General features: G+C 46.4%; 1 long non-coding RNA gene across 1 annotated transcript; it reads left to right on the forward strand.

Annotated features, from left to right (window-relative positions):
- Nucleotides 1-286: 286 nt before the first annotated feature.
- On the forward strand, nt 287-4,759 carry LOC128875287 (uncharacterized). The gene is made up of 3 exons (XR_008456777.1): nt 287-412; nt 2,032-2,360; nt 2,437-4,759. It is a non-coding gene; the product is annotated as an uncharacterized LOC128875287 (long non-coding RNA).
- The last annotated feature ends 6,848 nt before the right edge of the window (nt 4,760-11,607 follow it).

Genomic DNA, 11,607 nt, shown 5'->3' on the forward strand with positions numbered 1-11,607 from the left:
AATCCTACCCTGGTACAAACTACCCCATTTCTTTTGCCATTCTCGTTGAATCTGATCGATATTTTTGTTCTCTTTCTTGGCCAGGTGGTTCAACGAGTCGATCATCGCATGTAAATCACTTGGCGTTGCGTAGAGTCCATCGCGAGTTGCTTTCGGCGGTGCTCGATTTCTCCGCGGGCGAGGATCGGGGGGAGGGGGGGATTGGTCGCTGTGTTTACGGTGATTACGGAACGATAGGCAGCGGAAAACCGATAGAGACTGACGAGAGGTCTCGCAGAAGCGTGCACGGGACGTTGTAAACGCGTCGGAGTTGGAGTACCGAGCCGTGAATAGAGAAAGGTGGAAGGAGAGCCCCGGAGAGGAGTAAACGGAACGGGAGGGGAAAAGAACGAGAGACTCGTTATTTGTCACGGTAAGCGGCCTTTCTCGCAGTATTATTTCCCGCAAAGTGTTATTAACTGCTCTCATATTTCGCCTTTTTCTACCGTTCGCTTGTTTTTCTTTTTTCCCTTTCGTTCTGTCGCTGCTCCCTTTTTGTTTTTAATCGTTAATAGCGCCGTTCATTTCGGCGCTTAACCGCGGCTGTCACGCGTAGTTATTTAGCTGAAACGTCAGTGATAGGAGCGTTGCGTATTTCAACGGATACGGGAAACGGGGGGTGCGCGATCTTGGTGGAACGCACGTTAACTAGTTGGCATTCTCGATAGTCTCCTAATTAAGATAACGAGCTTTGGCTACGTCTTCACTGTTGGCGCGACGATGCACGCGACTTTTCCATATTCGATGCTTCGATGAGTTTTGTTGCTGATTGGGGGATGCTGGGTACTTCGTGATCCGATACGATGTTAGGTGAGTTATTAGGACTTAGAGTCTAAGTCTTAGACAATGAGTTACCGAGACGATAACTTCCCTGCTCTCGATATTTTCCTTATACCTATTTATAATAAAGCTCATATATATCGATGCAGTTTATTTCGTAGATGGTATTCAGGATATCAGAGATTACGAAGAATGTATTTGCAAACATTCGGTTCGATTTTATGGTAGGAGAATCACAAACGTAGAGGGAAATGTAACAATTGATTATGTAGCAGTACTTTGAAAAGAAATTGTACGCATGGAAGGAGAATATATTGGGTTGTCTGGAAAGTTCATGTCGATTTGTGGTAGGTGGTACAGGTCTGAATATATCGGAATGGTTGAAAACAAATAACATGTATACATCCTTTAAAAGGTGGAAAGGTAGTGGAACAAAATGAAACCTATGTAATTCGATAAATATATATCAAAATTCAAACGTGCCTTTGAATTTTTCTTAAACATTGACACGAACCTCCTGGGCAATCCAATAGATTGCTTACTTGTACTCCAAATAATACTTTTAATTTTTAAAGAGCATCTATTGGTATAATTGAAAAAAAAATGTAGCAAATATATTTAATGTAAAGGTTTGCACGGGGTGTACGCAAAACAAAGCCTACTATCGGATTACGTTTAACCAGACATATAGTGTACATCATGCGTGCGATTGCACGTCATTCGCTGTCCGAAGGTTAACTGCGTTATGTTGAACGTCCAAATGTGTTCAGAATTTAACCTGTGCGTACGCTGTTATACGATCTCTGCGGTGCTTAGTTTATTTGTCATGAAAGAGATGGACTATCAATTTCCCTTTCTCAGCATGGGCATTACCAATCTATGAAAATCATTTTTTATTTAATTAAATCTTTTACATGCTCGCGTGCAAGTATGACAAATAACTATTATTTATTAACCCATTCACTGCCAGACAAATTCAAAGCGTTTTGCCTTGGTTTAATACAGATCCGTAATCTAGTTTATTATTTTGATAATAAAAAGTGACATTAAATTTGTTGAAAATTCACGATCGAAAGGTTTCAAAACGCTATGAACTTATCCCTCAAGTAATCGAATTACGAGACATCTTGTACGAATACTTACGGGATTGGCTGTATGTACGTAACGTATCGTTGTCCCAAGGACCCCATTCTACAATGTTCTTGGCCAAAGATTTCATTTTTCGAGCGTCTACATTGCGAGTCATCCATCGACATCGGGACGTGCACGTTGAAAAAGATCGACGAAGCAGCATGATCGAAAGGTAGTTGCTCGACGAAGGTCGGATGTTCGCCGGAGGAACAAATTCCAGACAGTGGACGAAGAAAGTTGCAGAGTTTCGTACCGGTACGTGGCACAGGATGGAAAGTTCTTTTTAAGGATTTACACGGAGCGCGGGGAGCAAAAAGACGAGAACAGAGATGTAGGTGTCGGGGTGGAAAGGTTCGCGGCGGGGAGAACGGCGGAGGGCGAGCGAGAGAGACGAGACGAGGAAGGAATAGGTTGGTAAGCTGATAAAGCGGAAAGAGAGGTGGTTTCTGGCTACGGATAGTCGCAAATCACTTTAACTGCGCGCAGAACAGTTTGGAGCCGCTAATGGCGTCAAGTGTCTCGGATACCGCGGCTTCGGCTTCTACTTCGGGTTTAGGCCGACGGTCTGCCACGCGAGGGCCACCCGAACACCCCTCAGAGGATCCTTCGCGAAAGGAATCGTCGGGAACACCGGTACGAAAAAGGGAAGATGTATGTGAACGAGTTGGAAGAGCTTTTGCATTGTTTATGTACGAGTATTTTTGAGCTTGCAACTTGGGTAGAAGTCTTTCTCGAGGATTTCTGCTTGCGGTCTCAAACTCAAACTACCCCTTGGAGACAAAAATTATCTCGTCAAGTTATATTCATTGTTTTAAACGATAATTTTGCTGCTTTAGCGTTAGAAATTCCTAGAATTTTCGCGCCTTTGTTCTTCTCTAGAAGAAGGTACTTTAGTTAGCTTCTGTATGCAAAGATACATAAAATCATAAAGAAATTTCGTAAGAAAAAATGTCGCCGATTCTGGCTTCTCTCCAGAGTACAATCTATGATAAGCACGTAAAAAATATAAAAACATAAGAACAGAGATTCCAAATAATATTAAGGGGGCCAGAAAGTAAACGTTGTGTCTTTCACGTTAAATTCAAACAAATAAATTTATAATATGTATCTATTTTTAATCAATAATGTAATATACAACCTTTTGCCATCTACCGCGCAAATTTTCAATACCTGATCGATAAAGATCAATTCGTACACAGCGAGCTGATAAATAATAAACAAGAATTAATATTCGCAGAAACGACATTACTTTCTGGTCCCCCTAATACAAACGGAAGGAAAACAAAAGTACGTTACGAGAATAGCGATACGTATCCCTTTTCCAATAATTCTTCTAATTAACAAAGAAAAAAAAAGAAAAAAACTTTCCTTTTCCTCGCTTTATCAAAAACGAGCAGTGCACACTTTGCGCCCAGAGGGTACGTGCTCGGATTCGGTTAGGAGAAACTAGCCGTTAACGCTATCGGAAAGGTGCCTAATCTTCCGCAACGCACCGCAGTTTATATCCACGATTGCGACCATGAATCTAAGACGACAGTGTTGTTGGTAACCTTCGTCGGGGGTACTCACCGCTAGCAGCGACGTTACCGCGATATTACCAGCGTTACTGGTACCAGCTACTGTCACGAATGCCGCCATCGCAGCCATCCTCGCCATCCTTACCGCATCGCCCAGCATCGTCGCCCAGCGGTCCCCGTTTGCTTCTCTCGCTTCGTCCGTTACCGGAACCGAGGGGGGCGAGAAGGACAGCGAAGGCTGTAATGAATGTTTGTACAACGGCCATTAGCGCTCCGCTTGGAGTAGTACATTCAGCCGGGTCTCGCAAAACCATTCCACGCATATGGGATCCACCTTCCAACGAGTACGCTCGTTTCCGGGAACGGGGAAAAGAGAGGCGCGCGCTGCTCGTCGTCCGTTCGGACGTTCGCTCTTCTTATCGTGTTGCGCGCATTCGAGGGAAAATGTCACGCCTCTTTCGGGAACGTCGAAGACTGGACTGGCCGCAACTACTGGGCAAGTGGAGCGTGGATGGCGCAGTGCAGGGTTCTTTTTTTTTTTTTTTTAAACAATATAAAATAATTACACGTTTCGGATTGTCGCGTGTCTCACGCGACCCCGTGCCGACTGATGCACGAGGTGTGTTTGAAAAGTAACGAGACTGGCGCTCCGACGATATTTATTAGCGGGTCGGTTACGAATTAACGTTATATTCTTCCGAAGTAGTTCGCACGGAGATCCATGCAACGATAGACACGTTCGCGCTTTTGGAAGCGGAGGGTTGGGATCGCGAGATATGTGCATACTCGTTGTGCGATGAAAGCCTCCAGCGGCGGATGGTTCGATACCTCTTGACCATCGTCGACGGTGTTTCTCGCGTGGAAGACGAGTCTCTGAGCGACGTTATCGATAAAAGGCGATGCTGCTCGCGAGAACTCGTGGCATTTGAAGTTTTTCGAACCCGGTGTACTTCGGCGCGTCGATGTAAGCGGCGCGAATAACGTTGCTTGTGCATAACGTTGCCCTGACCCGCAGGCATTTGCGTCGATGAAAAAAAAAAAAGAAAAAAAAAAGGCACGTATGAAAATGCTCTGTGACCGTTATATGCGTTGGCTGGTGTTGGTGTGCGTGCGGGGATGGGCCAGGGGAGAGGAGGTGGGGCAACGTAGCGAGCTGAAATCGACATGACCGGTCGGCACAAAATTTATTTATTATTTTTGTCGTGCAATTTTGTATCGTGCCCAACTGCGGTGAAATTAAATTATTATTTTGCTGGTATAAATCATCGGTTCGTTGAGTAGGAGGGGCAAAAGTGAGGGAAGTGACGCAGAGGTGGCGAGGGGCGGGAGGAGGGGGGGAGGGGGAGGGGGAGGGGGTGAGACTGGAAGGGAGCGAGCGAGCGAGCAAACCAGGGGCCGGAGGGGGCGAGGGAGAGGTATAGAAAGAGAGAGAACATCCGTTCGCTTTAAATCCCCGCAAATGAATATTTATATTTTCCATTGAATTACTCTTTCGGGGAGGCATAATACGCGTGAAATTGAAATATATTCGATAAATTATTTTATCGAGTAGCGGCACGACTAATCGGTGCTATATTCCACGGAAAATCCCGATACCGTTGCCAGAGTCAAATTTTGCAAAGGCTCGGTCGCGTTTAATCCCACGCAGACGGTGCCCGAGCACCATCCACGACGATTGAGCGTGCATCCAGATTCCTATCGCGCTCGTGCGTCAGAGATGGCTAAAATCTCTATCTAAATAAAAATTTCGCGTATCGACCGAGAGAATAACAAATTTTCGTCTATTATTCAGCGAACAAAAGTAAAGTTAGTTATCTTCGTTCGATTAGCGACGAATACGTGCTGGTATTCGGGGTGAATTCATTCGGAATTTGTTTTCGATAGCAAGAGAAATCGAATGTTGTTCATATTTTTTGAATTATGGTCAACGAGAAAACTCGAGTTTAATAATACTTTTCGTCGAGTTCGAACGTTCCTCGAGGGCCTCGGGTATCAACCATAACCTCGGGGACGTAATTTGATGGATGACAGGTGGATTCGTGTAATCGTCGGCAAAGTTTCGACGATCTACATAATCGTGGTCTCGATCGAGCGAGTTTCTAGGTGGGGAAAGTTTCCAGGGAATCGCGGGCAGCATAAATCGGCAGAACGATCTTGTTTTTCCGTCGGCGTTCACCCCGATGAATCGCTCGCTCTCGAAACAATCGCGATGCGGTTCGATCGACGTTTATACGCGCGAGAATGATTGCAATTCGTAACTCCGCGCAAAAGCCCATTTCGCGATTTCGTAATTCGAAATAATTATTGGTGCGCATTGCGACGGCCATTATCGCGGACAAACAGTTTTATATCGTAAACAGACGCCATTAACAAAGAAGAATTGTTCGGTGGTTTCGATGTGCTCAGCAACAAAAGCACGGTCAGATTACACGTACCACCGATGTAACTGTCGTAATAACGAACTGCGTGGATTAATTTCGCAACAAGCATTGCGGTTCGCAAAATCCACAGTTTAATCTGTAGTCACCGTTACCACGGTGAGACAATTCGCGCGCTACGATTCGCTCGGTTGTCGCCGGTTCTTCGCCGAGTAGATATCGCTTTCCTCGGCGTTCTTCTCGTTGGTCGACTCTTCTCGATTTATATCTTTGCCTGAAAGTTGAGCTTTTCCAGTATTATACCAGACAACCGAGTTCTACGCGATACGAAAGCTTTGTCGCTTTTGGAAGTTTGTAGTCAAATATTTTATTATACCTCTTGGACCTTCCAAAGGCAGGATGGTTTCTAAATGCATGTTGATTTGTTTTTCCAGAAGTTTTTATATTCGCATGCAATCTCGACAAGAGTAAATTCATGACTTAAGCCACCCCTATTTTTTTCCCATTGATTGCGGCATATTTCAATTTACACGAAATGCCTGTCATGGAGTATAAAAGTGATCCATTTGGCATGGAATTACCCGTATACAAAATCGACCGAGGCGGAGGGATAACAGAGATCAAAGGACAATGTTCAAAAATGGCCATTTCTGGTACTGGTTGGAGAGCAACAATTTTTATGTAACATCTGTACAGCGTAAAAATTACGAAATAATGACCATTTAATCGAGATACGATGTAAAAGTTGCAAAAATCATCCTTACATTTTTTATCGTTACGAATATGTTTGTGTTTGGTACGATTCGCTTAATTGGAGTATGTAACAATTGTTTCTTTGTGCAACGGTTTAATTTTCAAGTAGCTAATCAGTAAACTGTTCAGGAAGCTTTGGGAAGGTCTGATAAAAGAAACGTATACGTAAAGAAACGTATGCCTTTGGCAACTTCCAGTCTACGCGGTACCTTTCTCACCTGTACGCACCGATCAACGCTGGTACATGCCACGCGATAGAAGAAAGAGAGTCGTTGCACTTGCGAGTTGCACGGGGATTGGCTAATGGAGACAATCAAGGGAAGACACAGGCGCGAGCGCACATACACATAGCGTAGAAGCTATCGGTTATATTTGGAAGCAATTGGGTTACATTCAGCCGTATAGAAGCGAGAGAGCGTGTCAGCGAGAAAGAGAGAAGAAAGGGGGGTGGCGTAGGAAGGGTTGAAACGGAAGAGAGGGGAGGAACAGAGTAAGGTGAGTTAAGCGTTTAATAAGCTTAATCACGCGACAGATCTGTGAGATACAACTTGCTTCGCCTCGGTGGCGAGGCTGTAGCCAGCCGGCAACGGCAACCCTTCCTGCCTATCCCCCTGCTCTCGATGTTTCTCCTCTATGCATACCACCCTCGCCACGGCTCACCTCCTCTCTGCTGTACCATCTGCTGTTACTATTTTACCGGCGGTTCTACGAATGTACGAGTCTCGCAGCACTCGCCACCCGTTCCACCGCACGATCCACCCGATTCACCCGACCTTCCACCCGCACCGCCCTGGTCCACCGTCCTATTAACGGAAAACTGTTTATTGCCAGCGAATAACGGATCCGGGGGCTTAAGCGTCGCTCGCCACTCTTTATCCTCGCCGACTGTCCGTGGCGGTGATCGCGCGGTGAATATTCCACCCCTGCGAAGAGACCACCCTTTTCCATGTTTTCAAAAACCTTGAGACACACGGCGATGAAAGTACAATAGATCTCTGGTATGTATCTCTCATAGACAAAGTTACTAGCTGCTATGCATATTCTACTTATTCGTAGGACCATATTTTTGTAGATAACAGTTCACTTGAGAATCCTTTAATGCAGTCTTCGATGAAAAATTACTCGCTGCTGTCCATAATCTATTTATTCGCAGTATCGTGCCCCTAACATTCCGCGTATATTGATTTTGTATGAAAAAAAAAGTAAACCTACTATATTCTTCTGGTTAACGTTCACGTGAAAATCCGTTAACGTAGTCTTCGATGAAAAATTACTCGCTGCTGTCCATAATCTACTTATTCATAGTATCATGCCCCTAACATTCAATGTATATTGATTTTTGTAAAGAAAAGTAAATCTTTCTTGTATTAGGCCAAATGTCATAGCAAAATTACTCGTAATTATTCATTCCTTCTACTCAAAGTATCACGTTTCCTTTGTTAACATTCCACGTGAAACTTTCCACTTTTAGGAAAAGGTACATCTACTCCAAAGGCTTTCTAGGTAAGACACCGTAGTCAATCTTCATAAATAAAGTTACCGGTCTACATTCAACTTCTACGTAGTACCGAGCTACCCTATTCCCGAACAGTTCTTTTCTTCCCCCGCAGTAGGGATCGACGCGACTTTCGGCCAGTAAACTTGGCGGAATCTTCGTGGAATTGGTCGCGGAACGACGAGCCGCCTCCACCTCGAGGATCGGGTCTTTAGAACGTAAAATCGAGATTCGGCATCAGCCATTCGGTGATTCCGCGACTCACGGCTTACTGGCACGGAATAGTTTCGCAACATTGATCATTCGGCGATAACGTTGCCGGTTCCCTTTAACGTCGTTACGTCGAATATAGAATAGAATCGTGCCGGAATTCCAGGCCCGAAATTGCAACCAAAAGCGACGGGGTCTTCCTTGAATGGGCGCGGATCGATTCGTTTCGCGGAAGCGGTGGATAATTCGAAGAACGCCGCACCACGAACGCGTTCGAGCCTGATAAACGGTTCTTTAAGGTGCGAGCTACGAGCGGCCGATAGAGTCGTGCGAAGCTAGGCGACCGATTCGAGGTGGCTTTGCGTCGCGTCCTTTCTCTCTTCTGGACCGTCGTCGAGGAAAGCAAATGAACACAGACCGGGGACCGCATTAAGGCGGCGGTATTACGAGAAAGGTGGACGTTTCAAAGGTTTTCCAAAGCTTTCGTTTAACCGTGATGGTGCTGTACGCGCGATTAGATCGTCAACCGTGTGATAATTAAGGAAGACGGTCCGACGAAAATCCCCGTCTCTCGGCTTTCCCTCGGTCTTGCCAGCCTCGTCTGGACCCCTTCTCGAAATATGCATATTTAACGAGTTGCCAAGGCCGCGGGCGCGAAAGACGCCCTTCTTCCCGCCGCGGCTCTCCCAAGAGACGTTTCGCTTACCCGGAAATTACCGAAGTTTCTCACCGGCTACCGGTAGGTCGCAGCTTACCGGAAACGGAGTCGATCTTTCGCCCGGACTCTTAGACGACCCTGCGTCCCAGACGAATCGCGATTGAAATCGACCGTCCGTGACTAGTTACGAGATCGACTGCCCGTTATTTTCCTGCCAAGGTTCGATTCATTTCGGATCGTCAACGGCCAGAGTTTGCTCCGTGTTAGTCCAACTTCGGGGATAACTTATCATTCAGGGTGTGTCCTAATGGCTGGTACCACTTCTACGACTGTTTTCGGGGCTGAACATTTCACGTTGTTCTCTAGTTGTAGGCATTTCTGTACTTTTACTGACTCTTAACCCTTTCAGACTTGAATTATTCTTTTTTCTCGCACTAATGTAATTTAATTTTTACGGTTAACTAAAATTAATATGGGAAAAGTCGTAATAGCGTAGTTTTCATGGAAAACTGGACTTTCTTCGTGTGCACAAATAAAGACATTCGCCCTGAACGACAGTGTCGGTAATTTTTCAACTTTCCGCCCTCAATAATCCTTTTCAGATGCAACGTGCTTTGGTAGTCTGACGCAGGCGAAGGTCCTCTATTTTTCTTCGTCCTAGCTCGACTGGTGATAAAGAATCGGTGTGAAAAAATGCGTTTGCACACTTACGTGGAAAGCCGAGTCGCGAGAATAGGTTGACGGGCCTATAGTCCCGGTGATTCAACGAGAATGCACGCGCACGTAAGCGTGGATCGAGCTCGTGGAAGGTGACGAGGATGGTGGCGGACCGCGCGCACAGCGGCCGAGCAACATTGATACGGCCGGATCACAGCTACCGGACCAATGTATTTTACTGCCCCGAGGCTTAGCGCTATCGAAGCACGCAGTCACCCGCCATCACTCCGTGCACGGGTATGTAGTGACGGTAATAGTCACTATATCATTGGCTCTTGGTAATACCCTGGCTGCTGGCGGTGCTGCTGATGCTTCCCTTCGCTCCCCTTTCCCTTCCCCACTCGCGTTCTCTGCCGCCGCTCTCCTCTTCCCCACCTAGTTACCCTTCGATCGCCACACTCGTGGCCTCACCCTTCTCCTCCACTGGCGCGTAATGTTCGAAATGAAAATGAATGTATTTCGGATAGCGATAAATACCGTGCCGATTCGGTTGTGTCGCGCGACCCTCGCCCGCCTTCGCGCGGCTACTCTTTAAACTTTACGCGATTCTCTCTCGCGAACGAACATGGTAATCGCATCGCGAATTTGCTTTTCAATTTTGACCTTTTCACGCCGCCGGCCGGGGCTAATGAAACGAAGCCACGCCGATTCGCTGACTTGTCCAATACCGAACGTGCCAACCCCTGCCAAGTTTTTCCTTCGATTTTCCTCGTTTCGTATTTGTCTAATCGCCTTGTTTATTTTCCTCTTATGCGCGTTCCTTGTTCGACGTCTTCGCGAAGAAATGGATGGTAGGAGAAAAGTAAATGGATTATGACAAAAAAAAAAGTGAAAAAACAAAATGGCCAGGGAGTTCTGACCCATAAAGGGTTAAACTCGATCCCGCCACTAGCTCGCGCAGAACCTGCGCCGGTGTCCACCTTCGTAGCGCTCTCCGTATTGTGACTCAATGCTCTTAGGGGACAATGTCCCGGAGCATACAATAAATACCGTGCCGAACGACTTATCCATCTTATCTATCTTGTTTCGTATCGTCTTGTCCCGACCCCTGTTAGTCTCGACACGCTATTCCGTCACATGGGCGACTCCTTCTCCGTCTGCATCGCTCGCTTTGTTCTTTCAGGACAGCACTCTCGAGACGTCGTCTTCCCTTAATTTATGTGAACGGGCTACTTTCCGTTTACGAAGGAAGTCTGAGCAGAGACGGGGGACGATGGGGAGGAACGAGAAAAAGAGGCACGTTCGCGTAGCAGCGGGTAACGCTCGACCGATGCGAGGGTGAGGGTGTACGCGGCCGGGAAGGTATCTACGTATTCGTTGCGACATCACGATGGCTCACTAAATCTGGCGCTACGTGTCCGTAGTCTGTAGCGGCCCGCCACCGACGCGCTAAATCAACTCCAGTTGACTCGGTCTTATCCGACGCAACGCTTCCGTCTTTGTTTCCGCTTTCATCCCCGTCGTTCTTGACGAAATCGTGCGCGCGCAACTTGGCCTGTACGCGCGTATCGTCTCGAAGAACCCTCGAAAAACCCTCCCTCGAGATCCGCGACGTGGTCTAGCAAGCTCCTTGATTCGAGACATCTTGCTTGTTCAGCTAATGACTATGCTAGGTTAGTCAAAATAAAATAGTTTCGTGCCCTCAGGGACTGTAGGTATCTTTAACCCCTTAAGCTACGATTCGAGCTCCAACATCCTGGGACTTTACATCTGTCTCGAACAATACACCACGAGCCAGGCTCGGGATAATCAGTTTTGACCGCGAATATCCGACCACGGGTCTTACACGTGGTTGTAGCTTAAGGGGTTAATTGTAGCTACGGTACGGGTTTAGCAATCCCGAGGTACCCGAGCTATAATAGATCCACAGGGCCCCAACAGTTATGCAAGAAGTTAAGGATTCTAACTGTAGAAGCTCAAAGTTAAAAA

This window comes from Hylaeus volcanicus, chromosome 4, assembly GCF_026283585.1.
Source record: "Hylaeus volcanicus isolate JK05 chromosome 4, UHH_iyHylVolc1.0_haploid, whole genome shotgun sequence".
Lineage (NCBI taxonomy): Eukaryota > Metazoa > Arthropoda > Insecta > Hymenoptera > Colletidae > Hylaeus > Hylaeus volcanicus.